General features: G+C 44.2%; 1 protein-coding gene across 10 annotated transcripts in view; it reads left to right on the forward strand.

Moving 5' to 3' along the window:
• PITPNM2 (phosphatidylinositol transfer protein membrane associated 2) overlaps nt 1-12,620 on the forward strand; it is a 231,620-nt gene that overhangs the window by 49,514 nt on the left and 169,486 nt on the right. Inside the window, exon 1 of one of the 10 annotated variants that reach the window (XM_077920520.1) lies at nt 9,841-10,105. The exons of the other annotated variants lie outside the window; for them this stretch is intronic. The gene's annotated coding sequence lies outside the window, so the exon portion shown is untranslated. Of the gene's footprint in view, nt 1-9,840; nt 10,106-12,620 lie in introns of those variants that run through there. 10 annotated transcript variants of the gene reach the window in all.

Raw genomic sequence — 12,620 nt, forward strand, 5'->3', positions numbered from 1 at the left:
TTAGTGGTTCTTATTTTCATCTGTAGGTCGCCTTGAGTCCTGCCAGGGGAAAAAAGGCAGGGTATAAATAAATAAAAATTTTTAAAAATAAAACATGCATAAAGGTGGGAGTTTTTGTGATAAAGAAAGTGATGGGAACTTGCATTGGAAAGTGTGGGGTAACAATTGCTTGACACTTCGTTGTCTAACTTCACTGGAAACAAATCAGGATGAATGCTCAATACGCAAGCTGTCTGGAAGACATGTGAGACTGAGTGCGCTCAGGACCTTTTCAGGCACTGAAGGGAATCCTTTCCCAGGGATGAGCTGACAACAGGAAGCCTTGGGATTGACCAGGCCTAGCAGAAATGTTTTGACCCTCTCCTTCTCTCTTCTGCTGGCTAGCAGAGCCTCTGCTGTGTTTCAGGTCCAAGTGGAAACACTTAGATCCAGCTCAATGCCCTTTGGTCTCTCTTGACTTTAAACTGTAAGCTGCTTGGGGCAGAACTCTGTGTCTTTTTGTGCTTGTACTGCAAAGTGCCATGCATGACATTGGCACGTTCTAAAATAACATCTGTAAAATCAATCATTCCTTATTTAAAGAGGGAGGTTTAAAACAACACCACCACCCGGGTAAAATAACCTTTCCATATACTTGAATTTTTCATTCTTATGTTCCAGTTTTGCTACTCTTTTCCTCTTCCCCCGTTTAATTTTTTTACTTTGCCCTCCCCATCCCTGTTTTTTAATTGTGCTAGGAAATTCTTTAATTAAAAGTTTCATTCTCATTCTGGAACAATTTGATATTAATAATGCATATCCTATTGAGAGTATGCAATTGCTCATGGTTTTATGTATATTGTTCCTTGAATTATATATATATTTCCTCCATAATTTTAGGAATTTTATCACTAAAGTCTTGCTCTCTGCTTCAGTAGGGTCGGGTGCAGAAGTTATGCTAGCTTTCGGAAAATACTAACTTGTAACCTTGGGAATGCACACCCTTTCTGAGCCACACATCGCCCTCTCTCTTCCCTTTTTGCCTTTTCAGTGGCGTTTGATTCAGTGCTAATCACGCTTAATGCTAGCCATGAGAGAGGGACAGGGGCAGGGCCTTAGTGCTGCATCAGTTTGGAGAATAGGCTTGACAGTGATCCCGCCCAAGAAGGACGTAAGGGTGTCGTGACCATATGTGGGTTTCAGTATTGTTGAGTAAGAGTGGGAGGTAGAGGTACTGGGTTGTGTCCAGCTAACATTTATTCTGAAACAGACCTAAGTTATTTATGTCCATTAATGTCAATTTGTCTACTCTTAGTATGAAGTGGCGAATGTGGTGGTCATGTGGGATGGTGAGATGGGTGGTTGTGTGAATAGTGGGTTTTATGTTGGTTGGAAGTTTGTATCATGCTGCCTAATAGTTTTCACTAGCCATGTGTTATTATGGTTATTGTGTATTTATATGATTAGATTTACCTGAATGTAAATTATCTGAAATTGTGGTTATTGCATCTCCGTGTATTTTAAATTTCCTTCCCGTGAACCATTTTGAAATTTCTGTGTTGCAAGTAGCCTGTAATCGACTAGATGAGGATGACAGTGCCTCTGAATGCTGAGAATCCCAAGAGGGTAGAGAGGCTGTTCTGCTCAGCTCCTGCTTTCAGACTTCTCAGAGGCATCTCGTCAGCCACTGTGAGAACAGGATACTGCGCTATGATGGGCCAGGGGCTTGATCCAGCAAGCTCTTCTGATGTTCTTAGTAGTAGTAATAATAAACAATATGCTGCTTTGGGATTGGCATTCACAGAGTGGCATTGCAGTGTGTGTGTGTGTGTGTGTGTGTGTGTGTGTGTGTGCGCGCGTGTGCACACGTATGTGTGAAAGGACAGACCTCTTCCAGCCCCCACCCTGGCTACAATCCAATGCAAATCACCATTTGCAGAGATCTGCAGCAGGGCTTGCTGTGGCCCAGAGGTGGTGGGTGGGGTGGGGAGTTTGGGCTCAGAACCCTGCCTCTGATGAAACTTTAAAACACAGGCCCCGTGTTCCAAAATGTCATTTTTAAATTGCCCATGCATGTAAGAGAATTTTTGGGTTCAGAGCTGTCACTTCTGGTGGATGGAGAATATGAATATAGCTGCACTGCCACATCTGACGGAGGTAGAGGGGGAAGACCATCTGCGTGTTGTTGATCTGGTTATATATATTTCCCCCCCCTTCCCCAACCTATTGTAATTAGCAGCACATTTGGGCTGAAGATGTTCTGAGCTGTGCACAGGCTGTTGAAGATGTTACACCTCCCTGCATCTTGCTAGCCCTAGTCTTAGCTGCAGATGGCACAACGCATGCTAACATTCACCCACACAGGTTTGCAGCTTCAGAAGGAATTGGCAGATCTGAAATCTTTCACACACATATCCAACTTGTCATGCTGCTCAGCTTGGTGTACATGCTTGCAGGTGGCACCGTGTCCTGCTGGCCTAGGACAATTTTTGCACTGCTAGGCATTTAATATTAAAACCGTATCCTGCCATATTGGACAAGCCCCGACCCTCAGCTTTTTCAGAATACTGAGCTAAATTTATTATTGAACAGTTCATTAATTCTTTCTGTTTTTTTATTGTAAATAAAGATCCTTTCTGTCTGGTAAGCTCTGACAAGAATCATTTCCAGTGAAGGAAAAGTGTTTACAGATGTTTAATTGTGTGCGCCCCCCCATGCAACAACCATTAGTGCAGATACTGGTAGTCTAGTGAGCTAGGAACTTTAGCGTAATTAATTTTAGTTGTAAAACTGCTTTAGGTGTGAGGAGGTAAAAAATTACAAGTGTTGCATTTACAATGATTGAATTCAAATCCTAATCCAGTACTTTTAGTTCAGGTGTCTATACTCCAAACCATAATTTCTGTTTCTGTCATCCAGGCAGATCATGGTTGGCTTCACTCCTTCCCCATGAACCCCCAAATGATAGTCTCCAAGGGTGCCAACACCCCAAATTGTGATTTGTTGGTTCAGTTGCATCATCAAAGTGCAGTTGGCCTGTACTGTATTATACACGACAGCTGAAAATCATGGTTGCAGAACCTTGTTTCATAGCCACTCACAAAGTATGGTGGTTTGGATGATGGTGGTTCAAACATTATGACCGACCATTGGTTTGGCATCATATCTGAACCATATTAATGGTTTTTCTGGTGTAAACTTGGACAGTTCACTAGTTCTGCTCACGTATCAAACCAAACCATGAACCATGGTTTATGAAGCTTGACCATGGTTTGGCTAGACATCCCAACTGACAAACCATAGCTTGTGGTTTCTTCATAACTAAGAATGGACAGATGCATATTTCTGGACTGTGCCATTTTTGTACGTGTTTCGTCCTGTTTCTGCATTAAACTGCATTTTTAATTTATTTAATATATATTTTAAACCTATTTTCTCTTAAAGCACCCATTTCAAAAACTGCATTTTGATACCTTTTTTTGAGCTTAGAATTGGGTCAGAAAATTCAGAAAGCACTAAAGCCACTGGATAACTAAATTCTGTCCTGTGCATTAGTCTGGGAAGTACAGGTCAGGTCAATTAATTTTGAAATTTGCAAATATCAAATTCTCCAAACACCCCTAATCTGAAGTGGGATTTGCAAAAAGCACTTTGTGATACATCTGGTTTGCTGTGATATTCATGTTAGCCAATTATTTCTCTCAGCCCTAGTTCCTTGTTGCAAAATGGGAACAAAAATAGGAACCCAGTTATAACTGAGGACAATTTTTTGCAGCTTTAATTAATGGGGGAAATACAGAATTTCAGCCTGTGTAACTTTCCTCTGTGGTGCCTTGACATGGTAAGCTACACTGGCTGAAACTGCTGTTCTCCATGACTTTTCAAAGGCACAGCTGTCAGGGAGGCTGGACTTGCATAGTTGCTGTGAGACTGAAATACCGTATATAGTGGTTGAAATGGACTTTGTACGTAAAGCACTGCAGTCCTTATGGGGAGTCAAGAGACTGAACTGATGTAAAGTCTCCCCTTTCTAATCCCAGGGTGTCAAATCAAGAAAAACCAGTCCTAGTCGCCTTCTGTTTTATGTTCCAATTTTGTGTGTGCATGCGAAGACAGCTCGTTTATTTTATTTAAGGCCTGAGTATTAAGTCAGTTCTTAAAATTAACTGATGGGCTGTTGACTTGTCACCCTGTGAATAAAACCTCATTGCTTTGTAATTTGCTTGACAGGGTTCTGTCCTGTTGACAGTGTGCTCATTACAGGGAGAATATAACCCAGATGTTGGATCCCTGTTCTCTGTTTTGCATGTACCTTTCTTTCATTTGTTCATCCTCTCTGTCTGTTAATCTGTTTATGGTGCAAATTGGTTCCCAGCCGCAGAGTCCCCCTTCCCGGCATGCCTAACTGCTGAGTGGAAAATGAATGGATACAACAGCTGTCTGGGATTTAAATGGGCACAATTTGATTGATTTCAGACGTAGGAAGCTTTGGCATAGGCACTGGGCGTGTGTCCCTCTCAGCCCCCCGATGGAGGATCAAGGCATGACAGGTTCATTTCAGGGGTGGATCCATCACAAAACGCAGGTTTACGCGGATGGCCCCCAAACGCTGAGGGAAGCTCTGTGGCCCACTAGCCCTACACACTTGGCTTTATGGACAGAGACTTCCCTCCAGACCCCTCTAATGGGGTACCCTTTTAATGTCGCCACAGGGAACAGGGGGTGGATGAAAGGCTATAGGATTCCACCCAAGGCCTAAACCGCCAGAGTTGTGACTAGTGCTGTGGAGAAGGCGAAACCTGCAGAGCTGGGGAAATTCCTTCCTGGCTCCGAATACGGTAACGGCCAAAAGACCTCAGCAAAGCGCTCCTAGCTGAAAAGGAAAGGGTTAGAGCAGTACCATGGTACCTCGGGTTACAGACGCTTCAGGTTACAGACTCGGCTAACCCAGAAATAGTTGTTGTTCTTGTTTAGTAGTGTCTGACTCTTTGTGACCCCCTGGACCAGAGCACGCCAGGCACTTCTGTCTTCCACTGCCTCCCGCAGTTTGGTCAAACTCATGCTGGTAGCTTCAAGAACACTGTCCAACCATCTCGTCCTCTGTCGTCCCCTTCTCCTTGTGCCCTCCATCTTTCCCAACATCAGGGTCTTTTCCAGGGAGTCTTCTCTTCTCATGAGGCGGCCAAAGTATTGGAGCCTCAGCTTCATCTGTCCTTCCAGTGAGCGCTCAGGGCTGATTTCCGTAAGAATGGATAGGTTTGATCTTCTTGCAGTCCATAATTCAAAACCAGAAATAGTACCTTGGATTAAGAACTTTGCTTCAGGATGAGAACAGAAATTGCACGGCGGCAGCGGGAGGCTCCATTACCTAAAGTGGTACCTCAGTTTAAGAACAGTTTCAGGTTAAGAATGAACCTCCAGAACAAATAAAGTTCTTAACCCGAGGTATCACTGATCAAGTATGAATGAAGGGAGGGGAAGGGTGGGTGACGCTCCCCACCAACTGGATGCTGTGCAGAGTGGCCGGCTGGGCTAAGTAAATGGCCATTGCCCGTCCCCTCCAGGGCCGTTGCAGATCAACTCGTTTGAAGGACGGGTTTGGCAGGAACCCATGAGCCTCCGCGGCAGCTGGAGTAGCAGAAAGAACATTCCTAAAATGGCACCATGCGTCCGGGTGAAAGGGGAGGTGCTGTGTTGGGCTGCAACAGCACCTGGCAAGATGGTAAGCGGCCATTCCCAGCTCTGCTTTTGTTGAACAAATAACAAAACGTTTTATTAATATTGGGGGGGGGGGGGCTTTTGTATACTGTCTCTGTCAAGATATGGCCACAGTCAATAAGTATCCAAAAGAACAAAAGAAACTATAAAATATCTACAATATATTTTGAAAAGCTTTTTGCCCTCTACAATATCTTAAGATATTGTAACCAAAATTTTCGTGATAGTTCCCAAAGTCTAGGAGGAGCTTTTCATCTCTCTTTGGGAACTTTGGGAATTTTAAATAGAGATGGCAGACAGAACTTTTCAAAACTGCACTAATTTCAGGGGCAGACTGTCCCATTTCTGTCCTGAAGAGAAATGGGAAGCTGCTCCCCCCCCCCCCCGCCATGGAAGCTTCCTTACCTGGGTCAAGCGGCCCACAAAATGGTGGTGGCAGGTTCTCACGAGATCTCACTGGATGCCACGGCCACACCTTTTTTGCTGGCGGCAGAAGTGGCAGGGTGGGTGAGGCATCCGTGGGGCACCACCTCTTGTGGTTCCACCGGCCAAGGCAGCTACCTCATCCTGCCTCATGGGCAGGCCGGCCCTGACTGATTTTAATCACTGATCCCAAAAATTTTGAAAGTAATTTTTTTGGTTTTGTAGAATTCCTGAGCAATGCTGGGATATTGTAAACAAAGGCATTACAGACAAATGTCGTAGCTTAAAACAGTTTAAATCCCCTCCAGTCATATTAAAACAGCAGCAATAGTTAATAAAGCAGCAGTAACTCAGGGTAAGAGGCAAGTTCCAAAAATCTGCTTGAAAGGTTCCTTCTTAGCTGTCAACTGAAAAGTGAGGAAAGATGCGGCCAGGTAGGTTTTGCTAGAAAAGCCGTTGCAAAGTCTGGTTGCCACAGCAGAAAAGGCCCTAAATTTCCTAGGGAGGCTGCCTTATCCCAGGTCAAACTATTTGTCCACCCAGTCAAGCATGGTCTACTCTGAGTCAGAGCAGCTCCATGAGGGCATTTTACTATTTTGTAAATTCAGTTCTCCCTGTATCATTTTGAGATTGTGCTCCCTTTTTGGCCAAAGCCTTCCTATGTATGCCATCCAAGTTGTTGTTTTGCACAAATTTTGATCTTGTTTATTTTTTCTGCTGTTTTGATGTGTCATTTAGTCGTTGACCAGTTATGTTGGATGCCACCCTGGGATGGAGTTAAAACTGAAGCATATAAAAGTGCTAATTTAATTGACTGAACCAACCAATAGTCATCTTCCCCCTGCATTACACAAACACAGGGGATTGTTGTGGTGTCGAATGGGAGTCTGTACACTCTAGAATATGTCACAGAGTCCTCTGAATTAGAACACAGGGTGACCTGCTTATTGAGCATTGATGCTGACTTGTTTGCAGGGAGGATAAATGCTGTTGGTTCAAAACCAGTATTACCTCACACTTCTGGGTTTTTCTGCGTCGCTTTCCTCACTGCGAAAAGACAGATCTTTGGGGGAAGCAGGTTTGTTGCACAAGACTTCCCAATCATGCATGCAAAATCCTGCTCTGCCACTGCGCCTTGGCCCTTTCCCAAGTGTGCAAGGGTTCTGCAAAAGACGCTTAGGGTTTATTGGCTGAGGGATCAGCATTCTTAGGGTTTCCTGGGGTTAGGAAGTTTGCCCTGCCCTGTGGGAGAGCAGGAGTTACTGAAGCTGCCACAAAGATAAGCTATGGCTGTAAGTATTAATTGAAGATCACACAGCAATTGCCTTTTCATTAGCTTACTTATTTGGTCTGGAGGAACAAGAATGGTCTGACATCATTGTATGGAAACCTAAAATGCAATTTTGTGTTTCATTCTTTGTGATTCAAATGCAGGAGTGTGATTTTATCCTGGAATGTCCCATTTTTCCTTAGGAAGTCCTTATTTTAATCAGAGAAACGTTGGAGGATATAGAGTTATGTGACCCCCAAGCCAAGGAAATAAGTAACTATACAAACTCTAGAAGACATTGGAAGGTAGCCCTGGATAGTTTTACTATGATTTATATATGTTGGAAGCTGCCCAGAGTGGCAGGGGCAACCCAGTCAGATGGGCAAGGTATTATTATTAATAGTAATAATAGTAGTAGTAGTAGATTAGGGGACGCGGGTGGCGCTGTGGGTAAAACCTCAGCGCCTAGGACTTGCCGATTGTCAGGTTGGTGGTTCGAATCCCCACGGCAGGGTGCGCTCCTGTTGCTCGGTCCCAGCGTCTGCCAACCTAGCAGTTCGAAAGCACTCCCGGGTGCAAGTAGATAAATAGGTACCGCTTTATAGCGGGAAGGTAAACGGCGTTTCCGTGTGCTGCGCTGGCTCGCCAGATGCAGCTTGTCACGCTGGCCACGTGACCCGGAAGTGTCTGCGGACAGCGCTGGCCCCCGGCGTCTTAAGGGAGATGGGCGCACAACCCTAGAGTCGGACACGACTGGCCCGTACGGGCAGGGGTACCTTTACCTTTTAGTAGTAGAAGAAGAAGAAGAAGAAGAAATAATAATAGAATAGGACATTCCTATTTTCATCGGAGAAATGTTGGACAGAATGTTCTTCATTTTTGTGGTTGACTGCTTTGAGAAGGGAGAAGGAAGCCGTCCTCCACACCTATGCTTAGCAGCCTGCCAGCAAGTCTGCAGCTGCCCCAAAATTCAGTTCTGGGGTGGCAGCTGGGGAAGGCTGCCTGATTCTCTTCATAAAGCCACTGGCCTCCCATGGACATGGAGCTGGCCACTGTGAGAACGGGATGTTGGACTCGATGGGCCTTTGGTCCAGCTTTTCTTAAGCTCTGGAAGACGTACCCGTCTGCATTTCAGTGGGTAAGGAGAAGAACAAGTGACTCTTAGCTCTGGAAAATCAGATTTGTGCCCTTGGGTAAGGCTTCCCTGTGTCTGAGTGAGGCTGAGCTGGGCCTTGGCTGTTTAGGTATTCTCAGATTTCTGCTCTCCCTGCAATGTGCTTATCTATTCCTCAGTGCCTCCCTTCCTCCTCCAGTTTGGTCCTTCTTAAGTTCTGCTGCAGTAGTTCCTTAAGCACACAGGATTCATTTGTGGGTATCGCCACCTTTTTCAGTTTATCCATTACTACTGGGCTCCACCTTAGTACACTGCCTGCCTGACCCTGGGGTGTTAAAAAAGGGTGGATCAGGAGTGGTGGGGGCTGCCCCTCCTTGACTCTCCCCCAGAAAGATTAGGCTCCCACGGTGGATCAGAAATGAGCACCTGATGTCTGGCTGTACCAAGAAGAAACCTCCAATCTTTTTTTTTTAAAAGCACAAAACTTCAGCCTCTTTAGGTTCAGCTGGGTTATGTTTTGCTGTTGCTGATTTTATTTAGTTAGTTCTTTTACTTTAATACTGTGGTTGTTTTGCTCTATTTTTTAACCTTTTCATGCACTTGCTTGTTTTTAGTGGTTTGTAACTTTTTATTATTAGTTGCCTAGAGACGTTGTTAAATGGAAGGTACGCAAATACAGCGGTTACATATGCTTCAGGTTACATATGCTTCAGGTTACAGACTCCACTAACCCAGAAATAGTGTTTCAGGTTAAGAACTTTGCTTCAGGATGAGAACAGAAATAGTGCTCTGGCGGCGCGGCGGCAGCAGGAGGCCCCATTAACTAAAGTGGTGCTTCAGGTTAAGAACAGTTTCAGGTTAAGTACGGACCTCCGGAACGAATTAAGTACTTAACCTGAGGTACCACTGTAAATAAAATAAAGCAATACCCACTTTCTTCCACACTATGTCTAATTGTAGAAACATTGCCCTCCCTTTGTCATCTTCCCACCCCCACCCTTTGCAAACTAGTAAAAAGTCCCACAGGTGAAAAAGCAAAAGGCGTCCTTTTGTCACGGGCAGTGCCAGTGCTCCAGATCTTTGCACCATTTGGGGCACTGTTTCATCCTTCCAGCCTCTTGTTCTTGCAGTCTGGGACTCTTTTTGTTTCTGACATTGCCTCTTTTGCTGCCTGCCTTTCACTCAGGATTATTCCCCTGCAAAGTGGTGCCTTTGCAAGCCGCCTCAGAGTCTCGCTCTCCAAGGAGTACCTCTGTTCATTTTTTACAGCTCCCCGCTTCTCCATGGCAACATAGCTTAGTGTTCCCTGCAGAGCAGAGAATCCGTTTTATTTCCCGTGTCTTTCCCCCCTTCCTTCCCTTCTTCCCTTCCCCTCCCTTCCCCTCCCTTCCCCATCCCTTCTCTTCAACTGGGCTTTCCTGTCCACGGACATGGATGTTTTGCTGGGCTTTGTCTGTCACCAGAGTGTGCAGTGATGAGACCGGTGGCCACAGCAGTTCAGCAAGGCTTCTTAGTGAAGGATGGCAGAACGAGGGAACGCTTTGGGAGCCAGGGTGAAAAAGAAACGCGATCAAACACCGCTCTCAGGTTTTTTCCAAAAGGTAATTTGCAAATGCAGGGTGACGACACGGTTGGTTTTTGTCAGCTGGTAAAACTAAGCATCAGGGGTGGCACCCTTGCTTTCTCTCTTAAACCACCAGCAATTTTGATAATAAATATCTACACACCTGATTCAGAGGTGGAACAATAGGGAGGCAGGTTGGCCTTTCCAAGAGGAAATTTTTAATAGGCTAGTATTGTTCCAACCTGTCCGGCAGGTGAGTCATTGGTAACCAAGTGACTTGTACGTATTTTACTTCTCACTTATTGCTGCCTTGTAACAAAGGTGGCTCTTATTTGAACAGTTTATGGGGAAGACTGTGAAAATATAATATGGCTTAGGGCGAAAATGTATTTTTACATGTTGGAGTAATCTGATAGCAACATTGCTACCCTTGTAGTACAGGTTAGGTGTATATCCTGAGGGTTTGTTTTTCAGTAGGTGGGGATGGATGGATTTGCAGGTTTTTGACACAGTTGAGTATCAACTTGGGAGCAGCTAGCTTCAAAGAGCACCTATTGGGCAATGCCTCTAACATCACCAGACCCTGGGGCCATGTTTCATGGTTTATATATGCTTGCGATTTCTCCTTCCCCCCAGGAAGGTGAAAATGGTAATGAATATGTGCCACTTGTAATACATTTATTATTATTTTATTTAGCTATAAATTTATTTATGGGCCTTATTTTAGGGTATATCCCTTGGAAGGCAGCTTAAATATAATAAGACACAAAATAGCATGTTACAAACAAGAAAAATGTAAAAAAAATAATTAGATAAGTGTTGTTGTTTTAAAAACTGGCCAGTTAATCCAAGCATTAACAAAACAGCAAAGAGTCTAAAATATAATGAATAATATTAAAACATTTTAAAAACATTTTTAAAAAGCCTTCCACAGGTGGTTTGGGGGTGGCCATGGGAGAATGGGCCTTTTCTCTCCCATGTTAGGCCCACCAGGCAGCAACCTTGTCCTCATTTTGATGCCAAGCAAATACATATTTTCCTGGATTGCATTGTTAAAACCGTTTTTAATATGTTGATGTGATTTTATTGTATTTCTTACTTGGTTGTAAATAGCTGGAGGAATTTCGTAATGGGATGTAATACATACATTTGATGAACCTAACCTAACCTAACCTCTGGATGGCTTATCGCTTGCGAACGTGTGTATAGCAACCTAGTGCATCTCACGCTGCTGTTCTGGTTGTTGTTGTTGTTAGTTTTTATTATTATGTGTCTCCAGGCCTTACTCTCTCAAAGGGGTTGTCAACATATTGCCCTCCATTCGTTGTGGACTACAACTCCCATCAGCCCTGGGCCATTGGCCTTGCTGGGGTTGCTGGAAGTTATGTTCCCCAGTATCTGAAGGGCATTATGTTGGCTTCCCATGATAGAGATGAAGAGGTCTTGCCTCTTAGGTTAACCTTGAACCTAATTGGCCCTGTAAGTGCCTTTCCACAATGTGTCTGCCTTGGAGATGTTTGTAGTAGCAATTCTCTTTGGCGGTGCTGTGGAATTGGAGTTTGTGACTTGCAGATGGGGAATGAGTAGTTGTGAGGAATCGCAGTAGTCAGCCATCAATCAGGGTTGCCACTCACTTGGGTCTGCCGTAATTTTTCAGATGCCAGTGTATGACACAAGGGAGCGTGTTTGGGATGTATTGAAAGCAGGTAGGCTTATGGGAGTGGTGCTTGCAGCTGAGATCTGTGGAACCAGGGAAGAAGCTTTGATGTTGATTGCATTGAGTAATATGAGTCGTCATTTGTAATCTGGGTTGCTCAAAGAGTGTGGTTGGAACACAAGGCTGTTTGCTTCAGTCGAAACCAGGGAAGATCCAAAGGCCCTCTGATGTTTGACAGATGAGAACAGGAAAACAAGCTTGCAGAACCTCTCTTTTTGCACCAAACCAACTTCATAAGCACCTGCCCCCCAGCACTGCCGCCACTTTCACACTTGCCTCTACTCAGTAGCAGTTTGCCATCTGTTGATTTAAGAGCCACAAAGAGTGTGTGTTTGTTTTTAGGGTTAAAGATGAATTGGGGGGGGGGGGAGCAAGTTTTCCTTTCTTAGCAACAGTTCAAAGCAGGCTTTTGAAAAGCAGTTCAAAGTATTTGCAGTGAGAGATGGGGGAATCTCTCTTCCTCACTTTGCCAGCCTTAAGTTCAGCACAATAGATTTTGCACATCAGTTTGTGACTTTTCTTTTTTTAAAGAAGTCCTCATGAAAATTCATCAGCATTTTAGTATGTATTTTGTCTAATGTATGCATTTTTGGAAGCCATTTTTGTAAGCTATTTGCTCAGCTACAATCTGTATATTTATATGTTACTTTCACTAATATATTCTCAAAATTTACTATTTGTTTTTATCTTGCTCTTCAGCCAAAAGGCTCCCAGAGCAGCTTACCGACCAATAAAGAAAAAGAGCAGTTCCTCTCTCAGGGTTTTGGTCTAAAATACATGACACAAAAGTGATTGAAGGGATAGCTCAGTTGGTGGAGCATGAGACTCTTAATCT

This window comes from Podarcis muralis, chromosome 16 (assembly GCF_964188315.1).
Source record: "Podarcis muralis chromosome 16, rPodMur119.hap1.1, whole genome shotgun sequence".
NCBI classification, from domain to species: domain Eukaryota; kingdom Metazoa; phylum Chordata; class Lepidosauria; order Squamata; family Lacertidae; genus Podarcis; species Podarcis muralis.